Source organism: Colossoma macropomum, unplaced genomic scaffold (genome assembly GCF_904425465.1).
Source record: "Colossoma macropomum unplaced genomic scaffold, Colossoma_macropomum, whole genome shotgun sequence".
NCBI lineage: Eukaryota > Metazoa > Chordata > Actinopteri > Characiformes > Serrasalmidae > Colossoma > Colossoma macropomum.
In genome coordinates this window covers 27,672,861-27,694,500 of record NW_023494784.1, presented here as the reverse complement: position 1 = coordinate 27,694,500, position 21,640 = coordinate 27,672,861, and the positions used below count along the sequence as shown (strand labels likewise).

General features: G+C 39.8%; 1 long non-coding RNA gene across 1 annotated transcript; it reads left to right on the top strand.

Moving 5' to 3' along the window:
• Positions 1-3,525: 3,525 nt before the first annotated feature.
• Positions 3,526-19,969, top strand: LOC118810221. Its single transcript, XR_005007407.1, has 3 exons — positions 3,526-3,636; positions 18,670-18,862; positions 19,684-19,969. It is a non-coding gene; the product is annotated as an uncharacterized LOC118810221 (long non-coding RNA).
• The last annotated feature ends 1,671 nt before the right edge of the window (positions 19,970-21,640 follow it).

Sequence of the window (21,640 nt, the reverse complement as noted above, 5' to 3'; positions counted from 1 at the left end):
GTAAATCGCACATGGAAAATAGGCCAGTCTTATGCACTTGCTACAAGACCAATAGTTGTGTCACCCTGCATAAGCTGTCCCCTCTGTATTATTATTGAACTAAAGCATTAGGCTTTGTGCTGGTGAAGCAGAAATATAATGGTGGCTTATGTGGGAGTGTGCATTGGGGAAATCTCAGTGTTCCTCTGATATAAGGAGTCATAACAGTAGCATTAAGGAGAACATCTAAATGCCTTTAAATATGTTTCTGCTCTGCTGGCTCTGGCCGGAGCAGGACTGAATTAGCCTGATATTGCACTCACTCAGTTTCCTTTAAGAGACCTGACTAACATGGTACCTCTCAGGAATTCTTTAAGTAAAAAAATAGTGTTGTTTTTGGAATATGACCAGTGTTGCTCTTGGGCACAAAGCAAAAAAAAAAACCAGGAAAATATTCTTCCTGGTACATCCTACTCTGTGCTCTTAATCCAAAATGTTTTGTGTGCAAATTCAAAGTTGCAGGAATTTTCTTAGACATTTACACTTTTCATACTTTTTTTTTTACCTTGAGCTATTGATTTAGTGTTTTGGGCCTTTGTTCAGTTTTATGGCATTGTAATAAAAACAGTCTAATTATTACTGCAATGTAAAATTTCTAAGTAATTGAAAAGTGAAACATATACGTTGTTTTGCTTGATATACTTCACCACACTGGACTTAAAGAGAGGTTAAAGTCAGGTTAATGTGCAGACTTTTAGTTGTCAAAGACACAACTTTATTGGATAAACCTAATAGCAATCACAGCATTTTTATACATAGTCTGCCCACAAGTAATCCGATAAACCTTAAACAATATTGTCAGGTTTAGTATTTCTTTGCAAATTCTTTGCAGTTAATGTCTAAAGTCTTTGATCCATAGACGTCACCGGACACGTTACTAGGAAGTTTTTTTGGTGATGCTCTGCCATGTCTCTAATCCTTTCAGTTCTTTTGTGTTTCAGTGCCTTTCTGCCCTCAGTGTTGTCTTGAGTAAATATATGCTCAGTTGGGTTCAATCAGGTGACTGACTTGGCCAGTAAACAGCATTTTACTTTTTGGTCCTGAAAGCCTACATAGTTGTTTTAGCAGCATGTTTCACATTACTGTCCTTCTCCAATGTCAAGTTTTATCTACTGAATTTGGAGATATGTAGTTGAATCTGAACAGTTGAGATTCTCTTGCAGCTGCCACCAACACATCGCCAGTAAAGACAAGTGAATCAGTTTCACTGACAGCCATACCTGTCCATGCCACAGATGAGGTGGTATGCTTTGGATTAAGAGGAATTTCTTTTTTTCTGCAAGTTTAGAGACTGCACTATATATGTGTACATGTTTTCCCTTTCTTTGTATGTGTTTGTTTCTTCTGTAATGCTTTGATATGAATATTTTTAGGCTTGTCACAGCTGCAGTTTTTATCTCCTGTAGAGATGTAGTGTTGAAGAAAACAAACAGCTACTGACATCACATCCAACCCCATAAAGTATTATCATCACCAAAATGACAGAATTAAAGGAGTCAGAGTTGGATTTGAACCCTGCTCCCAGAGGGAGGCTGGTGGAGCTTGGGCAAGCTGGGGGGAGCTGGCTGTGGTGTAGATGCTGAATTTGCTAGGGGCATTGTTAGTGTTCACTGCCTCCAGTCCTGGATTTAGCCTAGCCTCCAGCACATGTGGGTCCCCTCCTTTACACTCACACATACACACACACACACACACACATGCACACGCACAAACACACAGCCCTGGAAGAGGAAGAGGTCTTTGCCCCCAGGCAGTCAGCTAGTTTGGAGAGGCTCAGATGAGGCACATTAAAAGGCCAGTGATAAATTTGGCATGACAATTCCAAACAGCATCGCTTTTGTCTGTAATTAATTCCAGTGGTGCCTGAGGCCCCTTCTGCCCCACCACTGGTGTGGGCCAACAAGGATATAGACCTAACAGCACGCCTACAGCCATACCAACACTTCCATGCAGTGGCTGAATAACAATAGCATTACAGCCATACCACAATACCAGTACAGTACATAATAGTAAAATAACAAAACACCTACTGTTACAGATCCGTAATGTAACTACAGCACAACAGCTTATGATAGCATACTGTTTCAATACCACTAACTTAAACATAAAGGTGATGCATATATGTGATAAATACAGTGCATACATTATTAGATATTTATAGGACAAATAAAAGACACTGTCAGAAAAAAGGGTACTGTACATTTTTATTCATCAAGTATAATATAATAATGTATCTTAATTGAGTTTAAAGATAACACTACCTTCACTTTATGATTTGAAATAAAAAATAAATGCCACACAGTGTATGGAGAAAAAAAAACTTAAAAATAAAAAAAACACGGTACAATTATATTCCATAACAAAAGGTAACAAAAAGTACAGAAGCTGTACTCTTGAGGATACCACTCCAGTAACAGTGTAGTACCTTTTTTCTGAGTGTGCGTATAGAAGTCAATTTAGAAAAACACATTTTGCCATTTAGTTAGGTAATTTTAGATGTTTGCTTGAATTGTTTGATATTGTCTATAGTTATTAGCAAATAATCAACCAATATACCATTTTAAAGCATTAGAAATATTAGGCAAATTTACGAGGAAGACGTCCTGAAAATCCATCAGCATTTCAAATGTAGTTCTGTTTTCAGTGTTGATTTTGTCTTTCGATACATTGACAAATGACACCAGTATAGACCAAACCATTTCTTCAAAATGTTTGGAAGTCACTGAGCACAACTCAAGAACTCAAGGGAACATGAGAGGGGGTACGTAAGGGGGCTGTATCTTTTCAAGCTAAATTAGGGCTTTATCCTCCCAGACTGCACAGTTCATACTATGAAGGCTTACAAACAATAAAATAATTATCTCCCTGTTTGTCTTCCATTAGTACTCCATCTAAAGATGAGCAACTGCCCAGTCTAGAGCTCAGAAAACCTTTCTAATACAGCATCTGCAAAAAACGTCTGCTATGTGAGGTGTCCATGTGGGACTGGGATTTTAGGAACACCAGACAGATTTAAGACATTATGATGGCACAACAAACAGCCGTCTTCCTCGTCTTTGTTCTAACAGGCCTAACTATTCCTTGGAGGCATGGACAGACAGAGAGACAGACAAAGAGACAGACTTGTACAGTCAGTGCCAGCAAGAAAAAGGGAGGCAGTAAAAACCAGCTTATAGTTTTAAGTAGTTTAATTAGCGTTAATGCACCTCATTAAATGAAATATAGCTGACTGTGGACATTAAGAGTGTCCCACTGCACAGCGATTAATCTTGATTTCACCGCAGAGGCCCAGAGAGCAAGAGAGAGTGTTTGAGCGAGAGACAGCACAAAGAGAGGAGAGAGGTGTTATGTGCTGTGATGGTGTCCAGCAGGGGGATGCTGTACACTCCACCGCTCGGTGTGTCATTACTCTGTCACCCCATCAAATCACATGATTATACCCACAGAGCCGGCCACAGCACTGCGCCGCAGTCCCCTGATGATGACACGCGCTAGCAGCCGTCCCTTGATGATGACACGCGCGGGCGGTGTGATGAAGGGCTGTGAGATGGCCTCAGTGCAGAAGCCAGTGAGATGCCATCGCTCAGGCCAGACCTGGTGAGCCGAACCCAGACTGTCTCAGGCTGAATTCTGCTTTCTACCAACTTTCACTTTAACTCTTTAAGCTCTCAGGACTGATCAGTGTGTCCACACTTCCACTGTTCACTCACTTAACTAAATTACTAAATTTTCATATTAGTTTCACAGTAGTTATTAGAGCTTGACCAGTGCCAATCACTTGGCAGAAAATATCATCTGATATTGTCACAGATTATTGGTTATTTTTTGTTATTTATCTCCTTTATAATAAGGAAGATTTGTGAGGATTTTAGCGAAGTCATGTTCTTACACAGTCCTTGAAGAAACATTTAAAAATTTGACAGCTGAGAACTGACAAGGATATTTGACAGTTCGATTTTTGACCATATTATTGGTCATGAGAAATTTTAGCTCCTTAAAATCAGTCATTTCATATTGTTTGGACCTTAGTATTTACTGAGTTATTCATAAAAGTTGCTGGATAATAAGCCTTTAGGTTAATAACTGAAAATAAGCATAACGTTTAAGCTGTTAATGCACCAACATACATGTAGATCTGGAGGTGCTGCTAATATGCCAGTCTCTGGTTTACAGTGGAATAGTTTTGCTTTGGTCTGTTTTTTTCATGTCTGTTTATGCATTACTTTCACTGTTAATACTGTAGCTTGTTTGAGCATGAGAGCAGAGCTGAATTGGTGGAATGGGAGGCATGGTACATGTTGTAAAGTAAGATATTTAAAAAAAAAAAAAAGATAACAGAGCAATTAAATTGTAGGTGGGGTGTGCTTAAGAGCTGTAAGAGGCCTGTGCGGTGTGTGGTAGGCGGGAGGACAGTTTGTCGATTGAGCCTTTTATAATGCAAAGGCTTATAATTATCCTCCGGCCTCCCACTCCTCCGCACTCCGCTCTGACATATCGCTTTCCTAAATGTCAGGAGGAGCCATCCGGCGCCGTCGACCCTCGAGCTGCACCTCTTGCAGCCCTGCTTCTGGCTCCGCTTTAGCCCCGAGCTCCAAGTTCTGTGCTCCCCTCTCCACCCCATCCTCCATTCTCAATGGGGAATAGCCATTCAGGCATCAGCGATCGTTGACCTGGCTATTGTTGTTTGTGATACTTACTGGTAAACTTTTGCAATCAATACAACATCAGGCGGCAGAGCCCGGGGGAACAGGGAGCTGAAGCAGTGCACTTAATCTTGCAGCCGGCCGCTGCTCCCTGCTCTGCCGCTAAACTGGGTAGTTGGCCTAGTTGATGCGGCATTATTGCGGCAGAGGTCAGATGAGAGCTGTCTGCCCGGGGCCTCTGATGAATGGCTGTTTTTGATAAAGCGCCTCTACCATCCAACAAGAGACATTTAATAATGATGGACCATAACTGCACACCAAAAAATCCTTGTAGGCTGCAGCAGGGAAGAAAAAAAAAATTATACTCCTATCCTTGCTTACTCTGCCTTCCTGCCTCTGCCTTTCCATGCTGCTTTCTTTCCTCGCTTCCTCTTTTGCTCTCTGGTAACATACAGATTGATTTTGTAACATGTTATCTCAAAAGCCTTGGCAGGCCTCACTTTTATTTAGTATGAAAAACTAAAAAAAATTGAGTATCTTTAAGGTTATCAAATTATGTTTTCTGTTGCAAGTTTTTCTTATGCTTCAAAAGCAGGAAATGCAATAGGTAAATTTCCTCTTTTGATTCAGCAACATTGTTGTTGCATTCTTTCATGCAAATGTTTTTATGGGAATAAATAGTGTTGGACAGTTATAGACAGATATAAAATATTTCTCCGGCTACTATAATCTTAATTAAGGTTTTGAGGCCACGATCATAGAAACCTATTTATCATATACAGATTTAGGTAGTACCTACTTATATTTACTGAAATACATGTACCCAAGTAAAATATTGACAGATTCATTCTCTTCCGAGTATTTTCAAACGATGATACTTTTACTTCTGCTTAAACATATTAGTGACTTTAGTTCATATGTAGTTGCCAATTACTTTTATGAGTTTAATTTCATTATGTGTTGTTGGTTACAACATCTGTACTGCTTTTGAGAGTGGTGACACCTTTGACTTTGGAGCTTTACAGGAGAACAGTGCGTGACAAACTCCAGTTCCTGTGCTGATGTATCCTGAATGTACTAAGTAGTTTCACTGCACTTCTGTATGTTACCCAATACTTTTTTTCTTTTTTTTGACCCAATACTTTCATAGTGTTTGGGAAGGTACCTTTACTTTTACTAGAGTCTTATTTTACCCAATTTTTAATTGTTTCACTTGAGTATAGGTTCGGCTTGTCTACTAACCTCCGATCATATGTATATTGCATTTGCAATGAAAATGTACAACGAGCATGCTTCTGTACCAAAACCAGTCAGCTGTTGTTTTGAAAAAGGGAATATTAATTTAAAACCTTGCGTTAAAACATTAGAATATACATTAAAACATTGCTTTAGTGGTGACTGTGATGGTCCTCCCTGCTGAGCTGCCCTCCTCTGATCTAGGTTATGTCATTAGGTACTGTTTAGCTATTGAAGTGGTAGCTTCAGGGTGTAACACCAGCTAATTCAACACTTTGTTTTTGAAAAACCTTTTTCATAGAGCGATATAACAAATTTCACCTGACAGAATAGCATCTATGACAGCAGGAGGACCAGCTTGGCAGAGGGGACCACCATGGTCACCAAATCTGATTTGATGCTATTAGTTCTATGTCTGACCAAACATGTTTGTTGAAACAGAAAAATAATGCAAAATAATTTTCAAAGCATGTGGCCAAAATGTTGGGGTCATGTAAGAGGCAATGTCTACCCATGGTTGTAGATGATATGCAAAAGTTGAAAGTTATTATAAAACCTTGTGCTTTAATCTTTAAACATAGCAAAACAGTTATATGTAATATTACCCTGATGTTAGAGTGTAGAAAAATAGTGGTAGAAAAAATGTTGTACTTGAAAGTGTTTCTAACTTAATAAATACTGAAATAAATATTAATTATTCATATACTTATTTAATTTTTGTTAACACCTGTAAAAGTTAGAGTAATGGCATAGACATAAGATGTCCCACTGAAACAGTCTGAGTATGATAAAAGCGGTGGATAAAAGTATCATAATTTGTCACAAAGACTGTCAAAATGTCTAACTTGCTGTGTCTCTAATAGCACACTGTGCCTGTACTTTCACTTAGTATGCATGCTTGTCCTTCTCCGTATGTGTGTGCAGTGAAAACAAATATTCACAATTCACAGAGAGAGCTAAGCAGCCAGATTATACCATCATAATGAGCATCAAAATAAGCGCTCAGTCTTCCCAAACTCTTTCTGATCCAGCCCGGCTCAGGATAATTGAACGCCTTTTAAACCATATATGATCTTTCACGAAAGTGAGAAGAGCAGGCTGCAGGCTGCATTTTGCTCTATATATCACCCTGATAAGCAATCAAATCAGCATGTGCTTAGCTTAAAGGAGCACTGAATAAAAAGCCCTCTCCAGAATGCGGAATCTAGTTATAAGAGAGTTACAGTGAAATTAAATGCCATTCTTCCTGGAAATGAAGGGGAGGAAGCGCTGACAGGTTTGACGGCTGCGATGCCCGCAGTGACAGGAATAACAAATTAATTGGGACCATAACACATTCTCTCCAAAGGTGAGGTAAACACAGCACACTGTATATTTTTCAACATCAGTAAAAATCTCAATTGAATCTAAAAATAAACCCTGAGACATTGAACAGTTTTAATGGATTTTGACGTGTCTGCATTATACTGTCACTCCAGTATAAATGAATCATAACTTTGCTCTGCACCAAAGAATTACCGGCATTTTTGAGAAAATATATTGTGCAGCAGGCTGTGAATTATGATGCAAGATCAAAATAAATGCGTAATGACTTTGGAGGAACTCAGAATAATTTATTGGCAGGAGACGCTTCCCAGGTTGGGGGTAAAAAAAAGAAAGAAAAAAGAAAGGAAGAGTCGTTACTCCTCTCTCTCATGCAGGGTGAGGATGCTTTCCACTGTCCAAATGTCAGACTGGGGCTTACCCTGCTCACTGGAGCTCGGAGAATGAAGCTTTCCTAAATGCAGCTGAATTTAATCATATGCTTATTTATTGATCACACACAATATGTGTCAAAATGTGCAGGAAGTCTAAAGCCATAGCTAAAGATAAGAAGGAGGGTTTTTTTGTGTTTTGTTTTTTTTTTTTTAACAGATTGGAGGAGGACTTTGCACATTGAAAAGCAGGAACATAGCCGCCTTTTGTTCTCAACACGACTCATCAAAGAAAGTTGAAGTCTGTCATAAGAGATTTTTTTTTTTAAAGTAGAACCTGCTTTAGTCGTGTACTCTTGAATACTGCTGTGGATTTAAATGTTCTAGTTGTTAAAGATTAAACATTCAGAATGACTTTGCGCTGCCAATGCCATGAGCTTAGCATTCTTAACCCGTGCTAAATCACACTGAGCCACTTTTTAGTGCTTTCACACAAGCTTGTTTTAACATAAATGCAATTCCTCCAGTACTGTTGAAAGACGTCTATATGACTCAAATGTCTGTGAAGCCTTCGTTGCAGAAAGGAATTTAATATCCATAATGTAATTCTAAGACTGAATATACTGTCAACGTTACACTCACACTGAGAGCTTATTAGTTTGACATAACACACACACACAAATCTTATGCACACGTTTTGATCTAAAATACAATGTTAATACACATGCATGGTGTAATTCAGTGTAATCTGATTTGTGTTCTGTTTCATCATGCGGCCCTCCAAAAGAGGGAAAAAAATCCTGCGAAAGTTATTTACCTCTACAATTTTATCCCAGTGGGACATGAAATCCTTTCTTGTTTGAATCTGATTTGATGCTATTAGAATGAAAAACAGACATAGTCCCAGAGATTTGAGTGGGTGGTACATGGAGACTGTGAGAGTGCCAGTAATTCAGTTACACTTGCTCTATATACACTGTCATAATGCAGAGTGATTACAGAGTTGTTGAAATGTGTTTGTGTTTTTTTTTTTAAAGAAATAAGCAACCAGACACTAAAAGGCATATGATTTTACAGTTGTGAATCTTACAGCCTCTAATCTGATAATAATGTTGTTCTTTTTTGTCATGGCTGTCTAGCACGAGTTTTATTTTGAGATGCACAATGGAATCATATCAGTACTGGCAAATAATTGCTTAAAAATATTGACATTGTTGAGATGTTTAGAATGATTGACATTTCAAAATGATATTTGACGATGTGCTCTTGAACAGCAGAATGCTTAGGCAATGCTGGGCTGCCATGCTAAAATATCTCCATTATATATATTTTACTTTCATTTGTAACCCTCTACAAATAAATATTGTATTTCCAGAGCTCTAGAATAACTTTCAGAAGCAGTCTGTCAGCCACCCAAAGTTAAAAATGACCATCTAGAATATTAAATCGCACTGTTCACATTTTGAATGTTTACAAATTTGTGCTATCATATTCCGGACTCCTAAAGACAACATTTATCGGATAGCAATACACAAGACACATGCTTACCACACATGCACGCATCCACGCGTATATGCCCAGACACATAATGCATACCAACACATCTGTGGTCTATAAATACATTTATGTGAAAAAGTAATACAGTATATGTATCAAAACTCTGTAGCTAAATATATATAATGTGCCAAAACCTTACTTTATGTCTTGTAATGAACTGCATTCCTGAAATGCAAAACAAATCGCAGTAAATTCAGATTGTGTTCAAGTTTTCTTGCAACTAAACTTAAAATGATTACACATTAATACCGATATGTTGCTGCTCTCCAGCATGAAATACAATGGGCAGCAAAAATAGTGAATAAGCAATTTTGCATTAATCAGAAATGCTTAGGCATTAAATGCTTGAACACTATGTTACATCATTAGCTAAATACTGGACACAACAAGCTCTACTGTAGTCTGTGAGGACTGTAGTTCTACCATATTCAACCTGATTACACAGAGCTAATGAAAATTAGCATTGTGCTAGTGGTAGAAATTTGATGAAAAAATGCTACTTGTAAAGCAAGTTAACAGTTTCTAGATTAAACACTGCTATATTTTGAGTGATTGTGTGACTATATTTTGCAGATGTTAAGTGTCAAAACACGCAACTTAATTGTCCCTGAAGCATCCCAAAACATTATAAACATCGTCCTGTACACTGTTTTATTGTCCCTGGGACAACAGGACGGTGTTAGTCTGGAGCCTGTATTTCTCTGTAATGCTAATTCAGATCATTGTCCCAATTTCCACATTTTATAAATGTGTATGTATTTGCATCGGTGGTTTCATCAACAACAATGAACATAACAAAATATTAGATATCAGCTTCATCCCCGAATTCTCATGTCTTGTTTTATTTTATGTATATTTATTAAAGAAAATGAATTTTGCATCCAGAGTTTTCTTTAATTTATGCCTACATATTTAACCCAGCTGAAATGAGAATATTAACACTATCTTAAATCACAAGATAATAATTTTAGAAGCGTTAGTAGTGGTGATTAATCGTTTGCAATTGGCCCAGCCTGGTAAATTTGTCATAAGGGAAATGGTCAACATCTGTTTGTCATTAATTACAGAAAGATCAATGCAACCTTTGGTTATTACAGTAATCACTACATCATTAAACAGATTCATGAGGGTTGTAGCTGTGGGCCGTCCAGTAGAAGAGCAGTAGCAGTTGAGGTGATTGTAGCAGTAAAAAGAGAAATGGTATGAGATGTAGTATCGCTAATGGTAATTTATTGCTGTGGAGTAAAACGGTGGCACTAGCAGTGGAGGAGGTAGTGGAGGAAGATGGAATCATTAGTGTCAGTAGTTATAGGAGCTGTTGTTGATGTTAGACACTTAACACTGAGGTCTGCCTGTGCCATTATTAAGCTGCTCGTGCTGGTGGTGTTGTGGAGAAAATGTCCTGCCCAGATTAGGCCTTTGTTTTCTTTCTCTCTCTCTCTCTCTCTCTCTCTCTCTTTCTCTTTCTCTCCCAGGCCAGAGTTCATTTAAAGGGTGCACTACAGCATGTGATGCCCCAGCGCACCTAGTCTACATCTCTCACTGTAAATACTGCTGTTATGTTATTCATTCCATTAGCTTCTGGAGAATCAAACCCCTTTTGAATATTTAACACAGCCTAATGTGCTTATTCACTCTCTTTGCCACATCTATTTTACAGATACACACAGTCCCACGGATTCAGTAACTTAGACGCGCATAAACATGCATTGTTTCCCGACTCGTGCATCCGTACACAGGCGCACACACTCACTTTCCTGCTCTTTAGCTGGTGAGGAAGCTAATCCCTAGGCTGGCAGGGCAGCAGTGTTGTTTTGGCGGTTGTTTTCAGTGTAGTTCATAAATTATAGATGGGCCATGTCGAGGGCCGTCACCGTGCTGAGGCCTGTCTGGCCTGACAGCTGTATGATGCCCACTCAGTGCAGCAGATTGGGAGCTCAGAGTTTCATCAATAAATATCAGGCCGACCCTCACACTCAGCCTCGTGTCAGCGGTCAAGGTAATGGCTTTTTATTATGGTGAAGGGCAGCACAGCGAGGGGTAGGCTTAAGGTTGCTCGTCCATCGCTGGTCCTCAGACAGAGAGAGAGAGACAGATGAGACGAGGGAGAGGAGTGAGGGAGAAAATGGGAGGGGGGGCAAAAGTTTAAATGTCTGAAGCTCAGACTAAGTGAAGTCTTGGGAAATGGATGTAAGGCCAGAGAGTCTATGAGAGTCTGTCTATTTTTTTTATTCTTTGAAAAGTCATTTCCTCCAGAAGTGTAATGTGTATAATTTTATGTTATTTCTCCATTCAGTTAACTATATAAAGACTTCCTATTGTTTTTTTACTGCTGTCTTTAAGTGTGGGCGCACTGGCGAGTGAACCTGGCTGCTGAAAAAAATACAGAGATGCTTTGAAATCTCAGTCAGGCACCCCCCACCCCCACCTCAACGTCTGCAGAATTATAGTTTTCATCTCAAACGCCACAGAACAGAACAACATTTTGTCTAAAGTTCATTCATCAGAAGGCCGCATATTTTGAAAAGGGTAAAAGCGCTATACTAGCCTGTCAGAGGAGCGCAAAGGCTAGATACTATAGATTACTCCTATCCCCCTGCCAGATATAAAACGGATAATTACATATTTGTGGCGGAGGCTGAGCGCTGAAAAAATCAATAGAACTTTTTTTTTCCAGATGACACTTCATTAGGGAAGAGAAATCTGGCGGCTGAGAGGAAGAGCAGTGCAATTAAACGCTCCTGCTAGCTCACAGGCTGCTACACCTCCATATTATTATCCAGTTTATCTGAAATAGTGGTTGCACTTGAGGAGTAATTGGAAAGCATTGATTATGTACTTTTATGTGTACACTGTTGCAGATCATTATGGAGAGAAGCAATAGTTAGTTAGCCTCTCTAATGAAGCGCTAATTGTGCTAAGTAGGTTAAGATGTTAGTCAAACTGTGAGATCAGAGCATGGATGCCTCTCCACCAGTCACCGTCCAGACAGAAACTCACACACACACACACACACACACGAACACATGCATACTTACACTGGCAGAATGTCTAAAAGTGGATGCACAAAAATTAATGTGTCTTTGTTACAGTAAATAATTTTTCAACTCTTCATTTGTGGAGTAAGTGAGATTCTCTGCCTAGTAAAAAGTGCTATTTTGTAAATATATTTATTGTATTTACTAAAATATAGATGCGTATCATATTTTATAATACTTATTACAACTGCTGCTATTACAACTTATACTACTGTTATAATAATAACAATATAGTTTGTTATACTGTACTGTACCTGAGCTAGTGTAGTCTATATGTAATAACAATAATTTGTAAAATATTCCCATTATAGTAGTTTTGGATAAAATGAGTAATGTATCTTATACAACCAGAGCCTAATACAAACTAAGTTTGAATGTTTGAAGGTTTTCTCAGTTGTTCACAATCTGGTCCTATACTAACTGTTAATCTGACACTTTAATGAAACTTTAATAATGTGTTTAAGGTAGAATTTTCAAAGAATTTTATCTTACATTGTTAATAATTCACACTTGATATCTTCAAGTCAAATGTTTAGCTGAGCCCCACATAATCATACTTGGTGTTTCGTAACAAGTAGACCTGTTAATTAATATAAAATCACCATGCATCTCTTGGTATTAAATGCTGGCTGTCCTGCTACAGTCCATAGAGTAAAAGTATTTGTGATCATTTAGAAGCAAATTTGATTATGCTCAATGTCACATGATTTTCCCTTGACACTGTTTTTCAACAGATATTAATGTACATTAATTGAGTGTAAAAGTTGAATTATCACGCAGAAGGCACAGGCATACTCATTTGTTAACAAATTCACAAAGTTCTGAGGACAGTCCCAAATCATTTGTGAAAGTGTATCAGGAGCATTAATAGAAAAGAAATTGTGATGATAATTAAAAGTTAAACTATTTTATATGATATATAAGGTGTAGCAGAGATCTTCTGAATAACTTTGTATTGAATTATTGGGTATGCAGAGATTTTAGAAGTGTAGGAGAAAAATTGCAACACCCTGTCCCAAACAGCTGTAAGGTTCAAGCGCTCATTCCCAGGATTTCATCACGGGCAACAGATGTTTAGATTGTTATATATTTTGAAAAACATTCGGTAAGGGCTTGAAGGATGATTTAGACTTTTGCTAAGAGATGGACAGTCAAAGGAGATATTATAAATCAATCAAAGGAGACTACAATAAATTAAACTTTATTATTGTGTCCTGGAATGCCTGAGAGCCAGAATCCTCCCAAATAACCTCCAAAAAATAAATGCCCTAAATAGAAGTGTTTTTTTTTCCCCTAAAGAATAAGCTTTCCAAATTGGTTCGACAGTAAGAAATTTAAACCTTAAGCAAATTATACACAGAACTTCCTAGTAGGGCAAGTTCGGTATCCTAGGTTAGTGGCTTAAATTTGTCCTAAGAGAGCTTGAATTTTTGGACTTTGCTACAATGTTCACTCCTACATATTTGGAAATGTAAATTGAATAATAATTATATTCACAGTACCTTAATTAAAATTAGCATCAATATTTACATTAAACATAATAATTCACATTCAGATTCTTTCATCTCTTAACTTTTGTATTATCATTCATATTAAGCCTTATTAGTTATCCCTGTCGGTAACAAAAACATGCTGTACTTTTAGAGTAGTATTGTTTCTCAGCCGTAGCTCATTGTAAGAAGTGGAGAAACTCTGTTGAAAGACTCCAAACTATAAATACCACACTTACATTTCTAAGTAGAGCTGGGCGATATGGCCAAAAACATTATCACGATAAACAAAATTCATATCGTTCGATATCGATACATATCGCGATAAATGTCAAATCATGATTTCTTTCACGTTTGAAGGCTGATTTTGCTCCTGGGTGGTTAATTGTGGTTTTAAACTATCACTTATGGTCGGATCATGACAAACACTCGGCAAACAGTGGAACATTTCACTAATCTGTCATGGAAGAGTGGGACAAAGTTTCTCAGCTGTTTTTATCAGCTTGAAAAGCACAGCTGCAATTTTTGTAATAGTCATGATTTAAGAAAGAAAACAGATTATTTTTAGCTGTCTGGTGACGAGCGCTCGGCTACCCCGTTACAAATGCTAAACAAGTGGCCAACAACAGAGCTAAACTCTTTAGTTTCTCAACAACGTCAACTCGGTTCGGTAGGTCACTGCTGTCACTCCTACCACATCCATGTCAGAGCATATCACAGTATTCAGACACCAGCTAGCGACGACTGGGTTTCTCTATGCTATCGTAGTAGTTTAAGGGGTGAATCGCAGTTTATCTGACGTTCGCTGTGTAAAAGCATTATCTGCAGTGTGAATCTCTCACACCAGACAAACAGAGTCCTCCTTTTAGGCATGTTTAAACTGAAAGCGGTGATTTTGTGTCTTGTTTGATCTACCGTATCATCAATTCACCGTGTTGGGCCGGAGCGCTGCTTCAAGTTAGCCAGCAGCTAAAAACAGCTAGCCTGGAAAGATAGCGCTCTCCTGCTCTCCAATGCCTCACAGCTTCCTCAGTTTACTTTCGAACATGAACCCACTTCTTTCTTTCACTTTCGTTGCTCGCGAATGCACTAATACTAAAATATGACGGTTTGGTGCTGTAGACTTAACACCGCTGAAGTTGTTAGGATGCACGGAAAGAGGTGAGTTCGCTGTAGGACGGTCCAGTTACACCACTGACTTCGTCACTCACACTCGGTCACAGATCGCCGGTCGCTCCACTCAAACAGGGACTGTATAACTCCGCGTTTCAGCCGTTGCTAAAGTATATTTGGCGACCCTTTTTTTTTACTCGTGGCCCCCTCCCTCTCTAATCAAGTCGGAATTCGGAAGTGCGCCCTCTCCTGGCGACAGAGTAGTGTCGCTTTCCTTGCAGTAGAAAACGCCACCAGGGTTTTCGCTAAAAAGTGGAAGTGTGAGAATGGTGTATTATATCGAACATTTATCGAACCTGTCTTATCGCTCTATCGAGGAGAAGTTATACTTATCGTTTTATCGCTCAGCCCTATTTGTAAGTATAAGAGTAGATGTTTTATTATGTTTTAAACATAATGAAAAGATGTTATTCTGTGTACTCTTTATTTTGTGAGAAGAAAAAATGTCCTTTACATTGTTTCTGTGTCGTAATTTTTATTGACATTGAAACAGGCAAACAGGAAAAAGTCTGAAGTCCAAAAGGTAAATTGACTTTAATTGTAACGCATTATCCACGACCCAGAAGGATAAGTGGCTTAGAAGATGTGTGTAATGCATTATGTAAAGACGCAATTTGTCATGATGTAACTATTTTTAGTAGCATTACAAAACAATAATCACTTCTAAGGTTAATTGAATTTATTCTCTGTTGTTTATTATTTAATTATTTGTTTATTTGCTGAACTTTGTTGAACTTATTTCACATTTGCACTAAAAATGCAGCATTTGCCTTCAAGATTTCTGACAAACCTGTTTGGTAGGACATAGAAATAATCAGACAAATCAGATTTTGTTGCAGTTTAACTGTAACCACTGCGATGGTGGTGTGACGACATTGGTGAGCTGGGCAGCCTGGTGTAGTAGATGTTATTCCTGGCTGAGGTTTGCTAATAACACTCCAGGAAATAAGGTCTTCAGCAAAATAAGGTATTAATATATAGTGCTGTTACACAAAGAAGCCATCATTGCGGTCGCTAAACAGGATGAAATGAAATAACCTAGATCGTATGACATCAGGCTATGGTAGACGGGGGACCACCATGTCCACCACAACAGCAACATTCTTATTAATGCAAAGTTTTAATAAATATTTTCTTTTTTAAAGCAACATCTCCCTGATTGTTGGTACCACAAGTTTATTTGTTAACTGTATGTGCAATAAACATGTTTATTTATGTTTTTTTTTTTTCCATCTAAAGTTCTTAATGCTGGGCACAAGATTCATTGGCTTGGTGGCCCTAGTTTACATCTGTCTATCCCTGCCTTTTAAGTTTTTTATTTGTTTAGATTACAGTATTATGCCATCACATAATTGTGCCTAATTTAGTAATTCCAACCATAAAAACCATTGATTTTTATATGCTATGCATACAGATGTCTTGAGAAAATGACATTGTTGGAGAAGTTGAATTTGGTAAATATGGAAAATGACTTGACAAATATTGTACAAGAAGATGAAATTTGTAATTGTAATAATTTTAGCATGGACCCTTTTGTTTGCTTTGTTTGCTTAAATACTCCCTAAAACAATACTCAACAGGAGAGTGAGCCATGTCTCCCAGTCTGCAAGTAGTATTGAAAAATCCATCCAGGTAGTCAGACTTGACTCCTGACTTTATTCTACATGGCCCTTCTCTTCCCCTTCTACCTTTTCCATCCAGCCATCACAGTCCAGACACCCTCGCCCACACCCACACATGCCCACACCTTTGTAAGGGCTTAAGCCCTTTGGCTGCAGACCCCGAGCCTTTTATCTCTTCCTTTCAGAAGGCTCAGTCTGTCTTTCGATTGCATGCTTCAACAGCAGCTCAGGCCTCTACTGTGTGGCAATTAACAATGGAAACCTCTGTCACAGTTCCGGCTGTGGATTAGCACACTTTCCGAAGAGATGTGACTGTTGATTATGGTCCTGTTTATTGCTTTAAGTATGTATTACATATGCTTGTGAATGTGGTGTAAAGTCTGCTATAGGTGTTAGCACCATGCTGCATTAAAGTGCAGGGTTCCATCAGGATGTAGTAGTAATGGAGTCTCTTCCTTCACCAGCATGTTAGAAAATCTCCCAGCTTTATACTGGCATCAGGGGAGGAAGCTGAGTGCTGTTAGCTGTCATTGCACATGAAAGGATTAATGTCATCTTATAAGAAGGGGGAAAAGCCGCCTTTACTCTTATTTATTCTGTTTCATTCTCATTCCTACAGCTCTGCAAGAGAGGGAGTCTAATGTCGGGTCTAATTTGTAGCCTTTTAAATTCCAGACTGAGAATCTTTACATATCTCTGGAGCTCTGGGCTCCTCAGCTCTCCTCTCCAAACCTCAGCTCCTACTGGGAATCCCCCCTAAACCCACCAATTTAAGATGTGGAGCAGAGTGAAGATTTACATGAGTTTGTAGTTGAGTGGCTCCGAGTGAAAAGGCAGCAGCTCTGTCCACTAAACACCCTCGCTATAATTACACCTCGCTCAAACTAGACCCAGACCCATACCCTACACCTACAGTCAAATCAGTGAGAGAGAGAGAGAGAGAGAGAGAAAGAGATGGAAATACTTATTCCCCAATGCTGATTCTGAGCCCTCCTTGTTCAGGATATGTAATTGGCTCTGTGTTTTCCACTCGCTGCTAATAAGGAGCTTACTCTGGCTCCCTCTAGACTTGACCCACCACATTTTTTGTTTTATGAATTTTACAAGGGGATTTTAATAGACGCTTTAGGCTATGCAAAGCATAGGCTGAAAGCAGGGCATAATGGAGCAGGCCGAGCTGCGAGGCTGCTTATCATTGCGGACAGGTCTCATAACTTTCATTAGGACTGGCAGAGGACACCAGGGCGAGCCCAGCACAGAGGGACATGAGGGAATATTAACCTGTGCTCTCTAACTAACTATAATTGTTTAGCGGTGAGGCTGTGTGCAGAGCCCAGCCTCATTAACCAGGCAGCCACATCATGGCCTGGCTGATACCGGCAGCAGTGCTTGTTAACAGAGAGGTGGAGAGAACAGAGAACACAGTGAGGGTCAGAGCATGCAGCAGCGCTCCACTGGGCTTCGTGAGGGTGGAACCACTGACTCAGTCTGAAGAACTGGACTCTCTTAGCACCTCAGACACACTGGAAACTGGGTTACTCAGTAAGTGCACCTGAATTATCACATTTTAGTTAGCCAATATAGACACCATAAACACTACAAAAGTTGGCACAAGTGGGTCATTTAAAGGTGAAATATATGGTAATGTATATTCTCAGTTTCAGGTGCTTCCTATGAATTAGAAAAAGATGCAAAGCACCCACCTCAGTTTCTAAACTACAATAGTGCTGTTTCAACTGTCTAAGAAAGTCTGTCCCTTTGCTTTGGTCTTGTAATTGGGCAGTTCTGGTGTGCCAGATAACAGGATGTAGATTTGAATCTCTCTCTTTCTCTTTCTCTTTCTCTCTCTCTCTCTTTCTGTCTTTCTCTCTCTCAGACTCTCTCTCAGTGGTGCTCATTTGAGAGGAGTGGAATGACAGAGTCTCTTATGCAGGGTCGCTCAGATGTGACGAATGAAAAATTTAAACCCACTCGCTGACCCGTGGCCGACCCACACTGTCTATCCCATCATTAAAATACTTCCAGCTACCACTGCTTATTCCGCTCGCCATTATGCGAAATCTTCTAAGTGATTTTAGTGCTGACACACTCTCGCCACTCTTTTTACCATCAAACCCATTTTTTCCTATAATTTCTTACAAAAGAGAAACTGAAGTTCATTTGTGATGTTTTTTCAGGGGGCTCATGCAGGAGAAAAGAAGCAGTACAGAGAGAGAGAGAGAGCAGCACAAGATGAAATCCCTGTTGCCATGCATGGAGCTTGAGTAGATTCTTGACGAGGCTATCGGTTCAGTGGCAGATCGTTAATAGCAAACACAATCACAGCACCTGGCGTGAATGACAATGGATAACAAGGAGCAGAGCAAGAAGGTGCTTCTTTCTCTCTTCTTAATCCATCCCTCTCTCTTTCATCCCTCCTTGTCCACCCCTCTGTTTTTTTTCTCCTCACTGCTGAGCCCTTTCTAAAGCACAGGTTACTTCATCTCAAAGCTAACATGGCATAGAAGTCTAAAGCCGCTGCGTTTGTTTCCTCTCACCGTTTGTGTCCCCCTTTCTTACGTGCTTTTCTCTAGCACTCACATTTTTTATTTATTTATTTATTATTTTTTTCACTGCTGGGTAACTCTCCCCATCTGCAGCGTGTTGGAAAGAAACAAAGCAACACTAAGAGGGGAGCAGTGTGCGCGGGTGTCAGGTTGTCAGTAATCTGACAGTTATGGTAACTACCCTGTAATCCGGCCGGCTACAGCCCAGCTCCGGGCTGACACGCGAATCTCTGAGTGACAGCTGAGGGCCTGGCTCAGCCCGCCCGATACAGTCACATCCACTCCATTAAAGCAGACACGTCCAGCGCCCTGCACCCAGAGAGCAGAGAGCAGCCTGCCCTGCCCTGCCCTGCTTCCATCCCACCACAGCCTGAAGCCGGAGAGAGAGAGAGAGAGAGAGAGAGTGAGAGAGAGAGAGAGAGAGAGAGAGAGGCCAGACTCCAGCAGTGGCAGAGAGCGCACTTGCATCAGCATCCTAACCATATAGTAATGATGCTACTGGACTATGAAATGCCATGATTGCTCAGCCAGATGGAGACAGGTTATGTCTGGATATTTCACATTACCACTACGCTCCCTCTCTCTCTCAGGCTCTGCTTCTCTCACTTTCTCTCCCTAACTATATTATTCCTTATCTTTCTCTAGCTGAAGCAGCAGCGAAGGTCTCCAGGTCCCAGATGCCAGTCAAAGCTGGATCCACAATGTCCGCTTCAACAAAATGGACTGATCCATGGCAGAGAATGACCGAACAAGAGAAGAGCAAAGGGCTGGGAAAAAGAGAAGGAAAAATTATTCTCTTGTTATTTGTATTCCTCCCTACCACCAAAGTGTTTTCGTTCATAAAGACATTACGTTTCAAAAGGGTTCTTATCTGATATGGCCTAACACAAGATGATCTTTATTGCTACACAGTTTAGCACAGCCAGACATACATGATTGCCTCTGGAGTTTTTGCCACGGCCATTATAAAGCCTTTGTTGCAGTGTTTAGAGTTTGGGGTGATAATTTGCCCTGGCAGGTCGTGTTGTTGTAAGACATTCATTAGGATACACATCCAACACAGAGAGAGCAAATGAGAGCCAGTGGCAGTGCTTATGTTGGGAAAAGCCCCAAACCCAGCCAAAGCTGTAATGACACTCTCAACAGCCTACATAATGGAACAAGTTTACATAAATTAGCCCTCAGTGCTGCTACGCTAGCAGACAGGGAGCCTGAGCTGTTTGCGCGCGCGTGTGTATGTGTTGTAAGCCTAATTAAAAGTACTGGAGGCTCTATTATATCTTAAAAAATCTCCACTTTCTGCTTTCATTGCCTGATGCCCAGAGTCTTGCCCCTGGTTATGCTGCCAAACTGACCAACTACTGTGTTCATCTCCAAATGAACGAGACATGAACTTTTCTCCGTAGGAAACTTTGATGGTTTTGGACAACTCGTGTGAAACAACTCGTTTTGTGCTTGTGAGACGTTATGCATCTTGGAGATTATAATACCATGCATAATACCTTGAACGGCTGAAAAGCAGGGTAGTTTCCTCTTGGGTGCCTTAAGAATGCAGTAAATCCTTTAGTTTAGTGCCACCATCTTGCTGCTTTAAGGCAGATAAGTCATGTTTGAGCCTCCTCTTCTCTCTTTGCTTCTCCTCACTTCATGTCTTCTCTCTTCTCCTCTCCCCAGGTGAACCCAGCAGAAGTGGCTTATCGCATCTCTCTCTACAGGAGAAAGCTCCAGGCTCCTCCATCTTCCTTACCAAGCTGAAGGCTGCAGGCGGAGGGCTGGCAGAGTGATTGACAGTTAGTTAAGTATACATTCCCTCTGTCTGAGGTGGCTAGTCAAAGTGCCACTGCAGTTTACCACCCAGCCCTTCACTGAGAGAATCCATTCACTCGCGCATCAGCTGATGATAACCAGTCTCACTGGGCGCTGTCAATGCACCAGGCACACAGGTATTGCAGACCAACGTGGTGGAGAGCCAAGGTAGGATAGATCTAGGCTGCAGACCTACTTCTGTTTGTTTTGGTCTTGTTGATTAAGATATTGAGTAAGATGTATGTTTTTACTTATTTCCCGTTGTATGGACTACCTAAAACAAAAACATCTAACAAAGGAATAGTATACATTTAACTTGAATTTAATATGTTGTTCATGCACTATGTATCACATATGTGGAGAAATCCATTACTTTACACCTTTGACCATCTGCAACTGGTCAAGCAAATTTTCTTGGACCTTGATGATAGTTGATCAGAGTCATTAGAAGCCCATGGAGAGTGCTTTGTTTTCCATGCACATCTTTTCAGCTCCTCTGCATGCAGGCCCATAGAGCTGTAATGAGACAGATAATTGGGGATATTTTTTATTCAATGGCTAGTTAATTGGTTGCCACCAGTGTCTCAGCAAAGGTTAAACTTAAAGTTGCATGTCACCAATTACTATTCCAGCTGGATCTGTTCATCTGGAAATATTTATGGCAAAAAGTCAATGTTTGGGCGACAAATGACAGCAGCAGACGTGAACGCTTTGCAGATATGTGCCTGATATTCTGCTTCTCTCTCTCTCTCTCTCTCTCTCTTTCTCTCTCCCGTCTTTTCTACATTTCCTTCCC